The sequence below is a fragment of the Podarcis bocagei genome (genome assembly GCF_964188305.1).
Source record: "Podarcis bocagei genome assembly, chromosome: 14".
Lineage (NCBI taxonomy): Eukaryota > Metazoa > Chordata > Lepidosauria > Squamata > Lacertidae > Podarcis > Podarcis bocagei.
The window spans coordinates 28,653,517-28,667,514 of record NC_138139.1 but is presented as its reverse complement, the minus strand read 5'-3'; the positions used below and the strand labels follow the sequence as shown (position 1 = coordinate 28,667,514).

The window sequence follows — 13,998 nt, the reverse complement described above, 5'->3', positions numbered from 1 at the left end:
CTAATAAATCTACGTGCTTTCCAGATGGATTAGACTATTAAGCCCCCCACCCCCTTTTGCTAATGGCACAAACAAGAACGCCAAACTCTGCCAGCTGCTTGCAAATGCATTACGAGGCCCCCTTGAAGCCAGCAAAGCACCACATTGTTGCTTCGGAGATTGATGAAGGAAGTCTCCGCAACAGATGAAAGACTTTAGCGCTGTTTCGTCAGCTTCGCTGCACCCCTATTTATAGACCAGGCGCAAGTCCCCAAACAGCCGCCTTGGTAAACCTCATTAACTGCCCTCCAAGGGGTGCAAAACTGCACCTATTATTGCTATTTATAAAGCTTTTTCTGTGCTTTCTTCCATGTATACCATGCCACCTGCCTTTCAAGGTGGAACCCAAGGGGGCGTCACCATGACATCATGTGACTGAGTAGGGTGTTCCATTCGCCTGCCAAAATGGCCCATTGAGGGAGCTCAGATGCAAGCCCCCAACCCATGGGGCAGCTTGGGTGACAGGAATGGTAAATCAAAACATCTCGAGGGCATTACACATTGATGTAGGTTCCTCTTCAGCAAGAAGCAAGGCTGGCTTCATTCCAGGTTTATCTAAACAGCTGATGGGTGAAATTCCTTTCGCCACACCTCAAAAAGGATATTGTAGAGTTGGAAAAGGTTCAGGAAAGGGCAGCCAACATGATCAAGGCGGTGGAGCAACTTCCCTGTGAAGAAAGGTTGCAGCGTTGGGACCTTTTGCATGAGAAAAGGGCAAGAGGTAACATGCAAGAAATGTATTAAAAATATGCACTGCACAGAGAATGTGGATAGAGAAAAGATTTTCTCCTCTCATAACACTGGAACTTGTGGATATCCCAATGAAGCTGAATGTTTGAAGATTCAGGACAGATCAAAAAAGAGAAAGCCCTTCACGTAGTACAGTGGTACCTCAGGTTAAGAACTTAATTCGTTCTGGAGGTCCGTTCTTAACCTGAAACTGTTCTTAACCTGAAGCACCACTTTAGCTAATGGGGCCTCCCGCTGCCACCGCTGCGCAATTTCTGTTCTCATCCTGAAGCAAAGTTCTTAACCCGAGGTACTATTTCTGGGTTAGCGGAGTCTGTAACCTGAAGCATATGTAACTTAAACATATGTAACCCGAGGTACCACTGTATAGAGCTAAACAATGAAACTCACTCACACAGTGGCCACCAACCTAGATGGCTCTAAAAGAGGATTGGGTAAATTCAGGGGGGAGAAGGCAATCAATAGCTACTAGCCAGGATGGCTATGCTCTGCCTCCTCAGGTGGGAGGCAGCAACGCCCCTAAATACCAGTTGCTGGAAACCAAAAGGAGGGGAGAGGGCTCTTGTGTTCGAATCCTGCTTGTGGGCTTCCCATTGGGGCATCTGGTTGGCCAGTATGATGCTGGACTAGATGGGCTACTGGCCTGACCCAGCAGGGCTGTTCCTACATTCTGGTTAAGTTCACCCCATGCTCTAAACACCTCTGTGCACATCTAGTCACTTGCAAACAATAAGGCCACCACGTTCTCTCTGCAGCAGCTGCCAAAGCACCAAGAATGACTCAAGGAGCAACAGCCAGCAGCTGGGGGGGGGATTAGCATCGTGGCCTCAGGTAACCTCAACGAATGGGCTTGCTTGGGATGGGCACACGCACCCTGCAATGACAGCTGTCACTTAAACAGAAAGGAAGGGGAATGAATACATTACCGGAGGTTCCAGCCTGCCTCCAGGAATATCACAGGTGGCATTTATTGAATGTGTGGGAGTTACTTAGCAGCTCCATATCTTAACCTTGAAGTTGCCTGGAAATCTCTGGAAACAAAAGGCTTGTTTACAGGCTGCTCAAAAGATGCTCAGCTGTGATACTGCAGCACGTCGTGCTGCATTTGAGTTGGGGGGGAGAGATACAGGCATCAAAAGCAATCAATAACCAGCCCCCTGTGCCTGAGGTTACAGAAGCCTCCTAAGAATGAGTAAACTACAGGGTGGAGTCACCTCCATTGTGGGAATCTCCTTTGCCATTGGAGAGAGATGGGGAGACAAAACTCCTTGAAGAGCAGCTGGTCCTGCAAACCTCCAGCGTTTAAGGGCTGCTCTGAAATCCGCTGAAAAATGACATTCAGATGAAGCTGCCTTCTACTGAACCTCTGTTCACCTAGCTCAGTACTGTCTACACCAGGGGTCAGCAAACGTTTTCAGCAGGGGGCCGGTTCACTGTCCCTCAGACATTGTGGGAGGCAGATTATATTTTGGAGAAAAAAATGAATTCCTACGCTCCACAAATAACCCAGAGATGCATTTTAAATAAAAGCACACATTCTACTCATGTAAAAACATGCTGATTCTCAGACCGTCCGCGGCCCAGATTTAGAAGGCAATTGGGCCGAATCTGGCCCCCAGGCCTTAGTTTGCCTAGTGATGGTCTACACTGAGTGGTGGCTGCTCCTCAGGGTTTCAGAAAAGGGGCTTTGGCAGGTCTACCTGGAGATGCTGTGGAGAAGGCTACAGACCTTTCGTATGCAAATCCCTCCTGAGTCAGAACAGGATCGGCTCTCTCCCAGGGTCTTGAGCAAAGTCTTCCCCTGCTAGCAATGTAGACAATTTTGCCTGGAACATTCTCTGTACAAATCCTGTACTCTGCCACCAAGGCACAGTACCTCCCCACCCACAGCTGTGCAAGCGTGAGAGCCACTGTGTTGTAGCGATTAGAGGGCTGGACCAAGACCAGGGAGAGACAAAGGTTCAAATCCCCCCTTGGCCACAAAGCTCACCTGGTGACCCTGAGTCATTCACTGCCTCTCAGTCGACCTATCTCACAGGGTTGTCGTGGGGATTAAATGAGGAGGGGGAGAACCATGTATGCCACCTTGAGCTCCCTGGAGACCGTGGTGGGATATCAATGCATTAAGTAATAAAATAATTAAGTGGAGATTAAGAAGGGCAGGATCCCACAGAAGTAGTTCTGTTAGCACAAAGGAATGCCCCCTTCTCTCTCTTGCTGCACAACCTCAAAATCTGTGCTAGGTTGTCCCACCAACAAATCTGAGGAAGGGCACACAGGGAGAGGAGAGGCAGTTCCACTACATAAACAGAAATGTTTGTGCTAAGAGAGGTACAGTAGGACCTTGGTTCTCAAATGCCGAAAACCCAGAGGCAAGTGTTCTGGTTTTTGAACTTTTTTCAGAAGCTGAACGTCCGACACGGATTCTGTTTGAGAGCAGGAAGCTCCTGCAGCCAATCAGAAGCCGCACCTTGGTTTTCGAACGTTTCAGAAGTCGAATTGACTTCCGGAACGGATTACATTTGAGAACCAAGGTACGGTTGTACTTTGCTGGATACTTCCTGAAATCACCTGTGTGCTATACCAATAAAATCACAATCAGATCCCTTTGCCAGCACCAGCCTGTGAGTGGCCCAGGAGGCAAAGCACAGAAGCATAGGATTGTTGAGTAGAAGGGACCAGAAAGGTCAATCTAATCCAACCTCTTGCAATGCAGGAATCACAACTAAAGAAGCCCTGATAGATGACCAGCCAATCTCTGTTTAGAAACCGCCAATGGAGAGGAATCCACCACCTTCCAAGGGAACAGGTCTTACTGTCAGAAAGGCTTGCCTTCCAGACCCAAGACCCTTTTGGTCAGCCTTCTCTGCACACATTCCAGCTTGTCAATAAACTGCGGAACGCAAAACTGGACATGGCATTCCAGATGTAGTCCGACCAAGGTGGAATAGAGTGAAACCATTACTTCCCTTGATCTGGACACTAGACTGCCATTGATGCAGCCAAGGACTGCTTGCATGTAGTCTTTGGGGGGGGGGGGAGAGAAGGAAGCAAGGCAGCACCTTTCAGGCCCACTCACAACACCTGCAGATTTGGTACAATTTCAGAAAGCGGGGAGGCACTACACACAAGCAGCTATACACTTTCTGACATTGCACTGATGGGGGCAATCTTGTGTCCCACCCAATACGGGTTAGAGGGAAGGAGTGGTCATTTGAACAGGGATTGCCTCCCAAGTGCATCCTCCTGCCACCCAGAAGGATGGGGATAATGTTGGGCTACATTACAGGGCTGTAAGCATCCCTGAGAATATACTGTAGGAGAAGCATTTGTAATATCCTCTCCAAAATACTTTTAGCGGGTGAGCTAAAACCACCTGGTCAATTTGTTATTACGGTCTGGTTAATTTTCAAATCTGATGTTTTAAAACCTTATTTTAGGCACCGTTACCCGCCGTGAGGATTTTGGAGAAGGAAGAGTTACGAAGCCTAAGCAAGCCAATCTTTTAAAAGAAAAATAATCCACGGTTTCATGCCAATGCATTTAATTATCTCTTTCTGCAGACTTCTTTACACTGTTTGCACACTGGGAGGTTTTTTTTTAAAAAAAGTATTTTTTGGCGGGGGGGGGGAGAGAAGAGGCATGAGAAAGATAACTGCTGCAAGAATTGATACATTTCAGGTCCCCCTTTCCTCCAAAGCCCATGGATTTCACTTAATTCAGAGCCCCGTGGCTGCTAGATCGTGTGTAAGTGCTCTGCGCATCAAGAATTCTTAAAGCACTCCGCTCAGATACAAATTGCATTATTTTTATTGATTTTTACATTACAGTGAGATTTGCTTCTGCAGTAATCGCAGAGGTTTCGGGAACAATTAAAAGCGTTCCCAATTTTCCACCAGCAATGGAATGATTATTTTTCATGACTGAAGTGTCATTTTAATAAAAAGAGCTGCTATAATTCATACCGCTGGAACTTGCAAATAATTACCACTATCCGTTATAGGCCAATACATCCAGAAATTAGTAATAAGGCAGAGCATCCAAGAGCTGTCTCTCTTTGCCAGGCAGCATAGCCCACAGATCTTTTTAAATACTGTAGCTGTTTAAGAATTCTAAATACATATTTACAGCCAATATAAAGAACATTGTAAATCGTGGCTTGCTTTATTCCGCTGGGCAGGGATGGAGCGGGATAAGATTTGGTCCAGGAGTCTCTGCTAAAATGGGAGGGATGGTGTGGTCCCAGGTACCTTGAAGCAGGGGGCGCTGGGAGGCCATGCCTTGAAAGATCCATCTCTAGACCCAGAAGATTTTGAGAGGATCCCAATATCCTCTTTTTAGGGCAAAGTGCTGAAACAGATGGTAGGCATTCAGTTACTCCTGGATGACCACTGAGTATCCAGACACCTCAAGGGTGGAGAAAGGTAAGGGCATCTACCATAATTTTTTGGTATGAGTGCCTTCCCAACCTTCTAACCATTTTAAATCATTGCAATAAAATCATGATCATTTGTTTCTGGGGCATTTTACAAAAATTCACACACTGATGAAGGGTGAGTACAGTGGTACCTCGGGTTAAGTACTTAATTCGTTCCGGAGGTCCTTTCTTAACCTGAAACAGTTCCTAACCTGAAGCACCACTTTAGCTAATGGGGCCTCCTGCTGCCACCGTGCCGCCGGAGCACGATTTCTGTTCTCATCCTGAAGCAAAGTTCTTAACCTGAAGCACTATTTCTGGGTTAGCGGAGTCTGTAACCTGAAGCGTATGTAACCCGAGGTACCACTGTACAGAAATTCCATAAATGATACAGTAGGCAAGAGTTCACGTAGGTTAAGGTCCCGAGGTTAATGTAGAACGCAGGAAGCTGTTTTTTACTGAGTCAGGCCACTAGTCCATCTAGCTCAGTCAGTACTGTCTACACTGACCGGCAGCAGCTCTCCAGAGTCTTAGGCAAGGGCTCTCCCAGCCCTACCTGGAGACACTGGGGACATTCTGCATGCAAAGCAGGTGCTCTGTGCTACTGTATGGCCCTTCTCCAGCATCTCTGACACCTGCAGGAACTCCAATTGAAAGAGATTGAGTGCAATTTGTTACTGAATGCTTCTGTTACATAGTAGGGATGGGAGGGAAAAAACCCAGATTCAGTGTGCATTCACATTTTCTGAAATACTATGCAAACCTAAACACAGTCATCTTTCAGAATTCACACTTTCAATTTTTATTCAATATAGTTCAAAGATGCAAATAAACTGGGGGGGAATGCAAATATTAGTGAAAATAACATGCAAAAATGTTTGGGTGGAAATTGCTTTGCAACAATGTGAATATTAGGCAAAACTGCATGTAAAACAATTATTAGGATAACCTGTACTGAAATGTTGATAGGGAAATTCTACTCAGGAAAATTGGCACTGATGAATTTTTGTGAGTGTTTTTTTAATGCAAACTGATGGGGCAGTATAGAGAACTGAACTTAGGACCGGCAAAATGGTGGAGAAAAAGCAAAATCCAGACGTGCCCCTCCCTATTACACAGCACATCCCACCCACCTGCATCCGCCAAGATCAGTGCCAAGCTAAGGTAGATTTCCTGTCAACGAAAGAAGGTAGTTTTATTCGTCTTGTGGATTATCTATATTAAATGATGCAGAGGGGAGGAAGAACTTGAGAGCTTGTGCCAACACACTTGCTCACAGTACAATGCCTCTTCCCAGAACAACTGGCACCCTGCTCCTGACTACCACTGCTTACTGGCAAAAAAGGAAAAGAGCTAACCTGATCACTTCTAAGCCTGCTGCCCTTTTCCCCTGGAGGAGGCAAAGTGTTGCACTGTATTTAGTGCTCATCGATTTGCAAGCTTGGAGGGGATTGCAAGTGCGTCAGAAACCAATGCCTAACGACCCCTCTATAGACAAGCCTATAGTCCCCTGTAAGAGCATCATTAGCCTAACAAAAATACATGCAAAAATATGTGCTGGAACAGACAACGCGACGTCTCCATCCGTAATCTTGATCACATAAATATGAAAGAAAGAAAGAAAGGGAAATTATAAATGCGCCTGTTGGCAGGAGAGCCCGAAAACTTCTCAGAAATTATACAAGACTTTATCCATCGTGCATGCACCATATCCATCACTGTGTGCAGCTTTTTAATTAAAACTCCTCCAGCTAAGAAAGTTAGTAAAGAGACTTGCCTTGCCATTTAGCAAATATGCCCATGAGCGACACACATGGAGTTATGCAAACGCCGAAGGACTACTTCCAGGAATAACTTTGAAATGAAGCAAGGGTTGGGACACAGGCACACACATACACACACACAGAGAGAGAGAGGAGTCTTGATCAACTGCCAACTGGTTAAAAGGAGGATTTAGTCATGAACTCCACATTAGCACAACCATGACTAGGTGTACCGAACTTGGAGTAAGATGAGCTCCAGCCCGCTGACACACCCAGACTTTGCAGGAACAGCTCCTCTGTGCAGCTGAAAAGAATCTGGGAGCATTAAAATTTAGCAGTTTAAAGTTTAACCACTTGCTGAGAACAAGCCCTTTGGAGCTCAGATTGTTGTGGGCGAGGCTCAAACCACAGAGCCGCAGGCAGATCTCTGTGGCAGGAGGCATGAAGGAGGAGAAGGAAGTTCAGAAAAGGGCGACCTAAATGATCCAAGGGATGAAGGTTACAGCAAATGGGACCTGTTAGTTTGAGAAGAGGAGACACGGCAGAAGTTTGTAAAATTATGCACGGCATGGAGAAAGTGGATAAAGGCAAGGTTCCCCCGCCCCCAAATAACACCAGAACTCAGAGACATCCAGTGAAGCTGAAGATTCAGAAAGGATAAAAGAAAGGACTTCATCATGCAACCCACAGTTAAACTATGGAACTCACTCCTGCAGGAGGCAGCAATGGCCACCAATTTTGACGGCTTTAAAAGAGGATTGGGCAAATTCCCAGAGGAGACAGTTATCAAAGGCTGCTGCTAGCCACAATGGCTATGCTCTGCCTCCACAGTTGGAGGCAGCAATGCTTCTGAATGCTAATTGCTGGAAAGCACAGGAGAGGAGACGGCCCTTGCACTCAGGTCCTGCTTGTGGGTTTCCCATTGGGGCATCTGGTTGGCCTCTGAGAACAGGATGCTGGACTAGATGGGCCATTGGTCTGTTCTAGCAGCCAACCTCACCTTCTGTTCCTAAGAGAGAGAGAAGCCAGCTCCTGTCTACCAAACAGAACGTCGGCAGTTCCAGTATAGTTTCTTCTGTTGTTGTTGCTGCTGCTGCTATGAGATTGTTCAATGGCATCTGTATGTTTTTAACTATGGTTATTTGTGCAGCTGCTTTATTTTAATTTTTAAAAGTATTTTTAGGCCATCTGTGATTCTATCCCAGAAAGGGTGTGGTACAAATAAATATGCTATGTATGTATAAATAAATGAAATGCTGAACACCACTACCTGCTTGCACTTGGGAGTCAATGGCAACTCCTATGGAAGATGCAGGATTTGGCTTGAGCTTTACTTGGTCCAGCAAAACAAACTAGGTTTTCCAAAACGGGGCAGGTAAGTTTCAAGTCCTCAGGGAAGTGTGAATAAATATGCTGGCCTGGATGACCTTTCCAAAAGAGAAAAATGCTGATTGTAAAAAGAAAAAGAAAAAGAAAAGAACAGAACTGCATGGAGAGAGTTGCTGACAACTCAGAAAGCATAAATACATAAATATTTTCATTTCATAATGTACCAGGGGGGAAAAACTACTTTGAAGAGCCAGCCTTGAAATGATATTGGGGTTGGGGAGTTAATATTAGCAGAGTTGCTTTCAAAATGTGTCCTGCCTTCCGACAAGTGACAACGAACCTGGAAAAGGCTGCTATGCAGAAAGTTAATAATAGCCTCCAGCCAAGGGAGCTTTTCATCAGTTGGTTCTCCCTCCCTCCTCTCCCCTTGGTTTTAGGAACCATCACCGCCATAGCTATGTGTGGGCGAACCTTTGGTCTTTCCATATAGGACCACCATCATAGCAAATGTTTGGTCTTTCCTAATAGGATCAGCTATATTTGGTTTCCTTTGAAATTATACAGCATTACAACAGGGCCTCCATTCTTATAAGCGCCTGAACTATCAAAGGTAAAGGGACCCCTGACCATTAGGTCTAGTCGTGACCGACTCTGGGGTTGTGGCGCTCATCTTGCTTTATTAGCCGAGGGAGCCGGCGTACAGCTTCCGGGTCATGTGGCCAGCATGACTAAGCCACTTCTGGCGAACCAGAGCAGCACACGGAAACACTGTTTACCTTCCCGCCGGAGCGGTACCTATCTATCTACTTGCACTTTGACGTGCTTTCGAACTGTTAGGTTGGCAGGAGCAGGGACCGAGCAATGGGAGCTCACCCCATCACAGGGATTCGACCTTCTGATTGGCAGCCTGAACTATTAGGTGCCCCCATTATCTGGGCTGATAATGCACAGGACTTCGAGTCTCTGACTAACGGCAAGAGCTTCCATTCATCCCAGAGAAGCAGCGCTGCCTTACATTACCAAGACAGGATTCTCCACCCCAATTCAAATACTGCTCTTTTCAGGGTCTTTGTGTTAAGAATCTCTCTCATTCCTATAGCAGGGCCCAGAAATATAGCGGCGTGGCAGTTTCCAGAAGAACTGCAGGAGGAGCGTCAGCCTGGACGCTGCCCCTGCAAATCCAGACAGGCTCCCACCTTCCCAGGGAAACTGCTGAGCCAAAGCCATGAGGCAAGAAAACGAGTTAGTCTCTGTGGAAATTTCCAGGCACACATGTTGGAACGGTCTTGCTTAGACTTGTTTTTTATGCCGAAGGAAAGAAAATGAGCGATGTGTTCTAAGCCGTTTGCAAAGAGTCGATCTGCAAGCCTGGAAAAGAAACAACAGTTTTTTAAGAGTGTGGCAGGGAGAGAAGCAGGAATTCCACAATGTAGGAAGAGGAAAGTGAGAAGAAGAGTGAGGGGTTGCTGGAAACAGAAGCTGAGCTCACGGATATGAGCCTCATCTTTGCAATTCTCTGGACCATCTTATGCTGAGAGTTGTTAGCAGGGCACTATTCCCCCTTCCCACAGCTACAGTTCTCAAGAGTTTTCTGGGGGAAAGGACTGATTGTTAAACCACTCTGGGAATTGTCACTCTTGTGAGGGGAACAGGGGCTTCACAACAACTCTCATCATCTTTACCAAACTACAGTTCCCAGGATCCTATATAGGGGGAAGCCATGGCTGTTTAGAGTGGTATGATACTGGTTTAAATTTATAGGGCTGGTGAGGTTGACAACTGCCAATTGCTTTTGCCCCATACAGCACACTTTCTCTTGGCACACAGCTAACTCCTTGGGCTGTGCTTGTTCAGACTGCTTCCTGCCCAAAATCTTGAAAAGCCGCTGTCCTTTAGTGTAGACCAGTGGTTCCCAAACTGTTAATGGCAACCCCTTCACCCTTGGTTCCATAAACAGCTCCTGCCCTTCGCTATAAAAACATCATTCATAATAGTGTTTGGCACAACCCATTAAGAAGATAATAACACAATACCATTCAGAACAGTAACAATTAATTGCACATTTATTTAAAATCCAGTTGAAAGTATTTGGTTTACTTAATTCAACAAAACTGATGAACTTGATCAAGAGATACCAGCATTTCCAAGTCTGACAGTTATTTAGCAAGAATATTAGATACCACATTTAGTAACTAATTCAGTAAATTCTTAATGTCCAGGATTGGCTTGTTGAAGTGATAAAGGTTTCCCTACGTCTGGTTTAAAGTAACTTAGCAGGAGTCTTAAATCACCATGTTTAGTAATTGGCAGCTGATTTCTTTGCTTGAAGAGAAGTCAGATGACCACATGAAAACCACATTTCATCAAATACGATGTTGGAAATGCAACAACAACAACAACAACAACAACAACAACAACAACAACAACAATAATAATAATAATAATAATAATTTATTATTTATACCCCGCCCATCTGGCTGGGCCTCCCCAGCCACTCTGGGCGGCTTCCATAAAAACCAAAAATACAGTAAAATGTATTTTAACAAGGAGCTTCTTAACCGCCGACCATAGTGCGGGATAGCATTCAGAAATTTCCCTTCTGCAACCAAAACTCTTAAACCTTGGCTTCAGCTCAATGTCATTTTGTAGCTCAATTAGTTCTTCCTCCACTACCCTATCTTGTGACCTCGCTGTGAATTGCAACAAACTCAGAATTGTGAATGGAAACAAATGTGACCAGAGGAGATACGGTAGCTTGGAAATTGCCAACAGCACTGAAACTTAAAATATGAAGCAAGGGAGGTGTTTCGCTCTAGGCGCTAGCTTGGTCAATTGTAAAAAAGTGAACAATGCACTAAGAGGGTCACACCTCCAGAGCCCCCCTGCTACCCACTTGCTTTTTCATGCCTCTCTGGGTGATCCCTGTGGGTCAGTACTGCTCACATGGGAACCACGGGTATAAGACAGATCTGATGAATCACTGGCATGATTTGGAATAAGGAAGCTTCCTATATTCCTATCTTTGTGAAATCCTTCCCTTTTAAGGAGGATTGTGCCGGACTCCTAGTCCAGAGTGCCAGTGTGGTGTAGTGGTTAAGAGGGGTGGACTCGTAATCAGGTGAACCGGGTTCGCGTCTCTGCTCCTCCACATGCAGCTGCTGGGTGACCTTGGGCTAGTCACACTTCTCTGAAGTCTCTCAGCCCCACAGTCTCACCTCACAGAGTGTTTGTTGTGGGGGAGGAAGGGAAAGGAGAATGTTAGCCGCTTTGAGACAACTTTGGGTAGTGATAAAGTGGGATATCAAATCCAAACTCCTCCTCCTCCTCTTCTTCTTCCACCCCTTGGCCACCCGACTCAAAGCACAGCTTTCCCTGGTGAAACAGCCTCCCTACCCAGGCCAACTCCCCAGTTACCAGTCTGCTCGGCTCTCGTGACAGGTGGGCGAGCTTATTTAGAAACTGATGCCACCAATGCTAATAGATTCTTCCAATAAATCTATTTTTAATTGGGACACCAAGATTGGAATCTCGGAACTCCAAAATGGGATCAAACAGGTCAAGCGCCAACCCAGCCAACCCACCCACAGGACGTTCCGGGCTTTGGAGCCAATCGGAAGGGATTTATACATCCCTTGCACACAAGCCTAAGCAAAGCATGGATTTCACAGTGCACGGGAAAGTGTGGATTAACCACTGAAATGCAACTAGAACTAAAAACATCCAGTGAAGATTCTTCACCACCCATCTGGGGGCAGAAGAAACGTCATTTGATAACCTTCCCTCCAGTGGCAATTCTAATGACAAGCTGCAAGCTGGCACATCAACTGCTGCTTGTTTCCTAAGCCCCATTTGACACAGAAGTCTGTGAATGGCACCCCACGCCATGAGAAGCCTCTGGCTGACTGTAGCAGCTGCAACATGAAGGCACCCAAGAGGCAAAGAGACCCATTTCTGAGCACTTGGATACAACATCAAGGATGGAGGGCGTGGTACTCTGAAAACACAGGATCATATAGGGTCATCTAGCCCAACCCCTTGCAATGCAGGAATCTCAACTCAAGCACCCAGGACAGGTGGCCATCCAGCCTCTGCTTAAAAACATGCAGTGAAGGAAAGTCCACAACCTCCCAAAGGAGCCTGTTCCACTGTCAAACAGCTCTTACTGTCAGAAAGTTCTTCCTGATGTTTCGTTGAAATCTTGGAAGCCATTGGTTTGAGTCCTACCCTCCAGAGTAGGAGAAAACAAGCTTGTTCCCTCTTCCATGTGAAAGCCCTTGATATACAGTGGTACCTCAGGTTACATACGCTTCAGGTTACAGACTCCGCTAACCCAGAAATAGTATCTTGGGTTAAGAACTTTGCTTCAGGATGAGAACAGAACTCGTGCTCCGCGGCGTGGCAGCAGCAGGAGGCCCCATTAGCTAAAGTGGTGCTTCAGGTTAAGAACAGTTTCAGGTTAAGAACGGACCTCCGGAAAGAATTAAGTACTTAACCCGAGGTACCACTGTATTTGAAAATGGGTATCCTATCTCCTCTCAATCTCCTCTTCTCCAGGCTAAACATACCCAGCTCCTTCCACAGTTCCTCATAAGGCTTGGTTTCCAGACCTGTGATCTTCTTACCCTCATTTGAACACGGTTCCAGCTTGTCAATATCCTTCTTAAACCATGGCATCCAGAACTGGACACAGTATTCCAGGTGTGGTCTGACCACATTGATAGGGACAGTGCTGACCCCTCCCCCAAATCCATCAAGCACTTGTACCATCACATAAGACCAGGGACAGCCTGGGGTGCCTTCACAGTGCAGGCAAAATGCCCCGCCAGCCCCCTCATCCTGTAGATCCGGGCTCCCTCCCTGCTGCCAGCCCTGCAACTACAATTGCACCCTTGCCCACAGCTGTGCTCACACTGCTGCCATGCCAGTGGCAGGGGCTCAGCAGCAGCAGTGAGGGCAAGGGATCTGTGGCACAGGTAAAGTCCTGGCAGAGCTGGCAAAAGCACAACAGCAGGGATGGAATCTGCCCCCTGAGGCAAATTCATTCACCTCGCCTCACTGAAGCACTGGTCTTACCTAAGACGAGGCCCGTCTAGTCCAGCATTCTGTTCTCACAGTGGCCACCCAGATGCCTTTGGAAAGCCATGAGTCAAACAGCACTTTGCCCATCTGCAGTTCTCAGCAGGTGGTATTCAGAAGCACAACCCTTCTGATCATAGATGCAGAGCATTGTGGCTAGTAATCATGGGTAGCCTTGTCTTCCCATGAATCTCTCCAATTCTCTTTTAAAGCCATCCAAGTTGTCTGCTCAAAGCTTTCAAGAACAACACCCAATCTATCCTTTTGCTTGTGGCAAAAATATTAGGCATGCAGATATATCACACACACATATATAGTACATATTTATACCCTTTTCAGTTCAAGTCAACAGCCCCTTCTTCCCTGCTGCTGCATGCTGGGCACAGATATTTTTAACTAGCCCGTGTTCTCGTCCTTCACCATATTAACAAATTCAGTGTCACTTAAGATGTATTAAATTCTGCAATATAGCAAGCAGTCTGATGCTTTGGGGTGGGGGTTAAATGAATAATTCATGAAGGCAAGAACAGTTTACACAAAGCATTGCGATTTTGCAATCATCCCTCCCCTCCCCTCTCTCTTTCCCCCACCCTCAAAGAAGCCCCGCAAGACTACACTTAAGGC

The 13,998-nt window shown here is 46.2% G+C and overlaps 1 protein-coding gene across 4 annotated transcripts in view; it reads right to left on the bottom strand.

Moving 5' to 3' along the window:
• The window catches only part of GLCE (glucuronic acid epimerase), a 65,303-nt gene that overhangs the window by 28,727 nt on the left and 22,578 nt on the right, over positions 1–13,998 (bottom strand). The window contains exons 1-2 of one of the 4 annotated variants that reach the window (XM_081171159.1): positions 1,716–1,813; positions 538–707 (exon numbers count right to left, since the gene is read on the bottom strand). The exons of 2 other annotated variants lie outside the window; for them this stretch is intronic. The gene's annotated coding sequence lies outside the window, so the exon portion shown is untranslated. Of the gene's footprint in view, positions 1–537; positions 708–1,715; positions 1,814–13,998 lie in introns of those variants that run through there. One more of the 4 variants, XM_081171158.1, reaches the window with a different exon arrangement.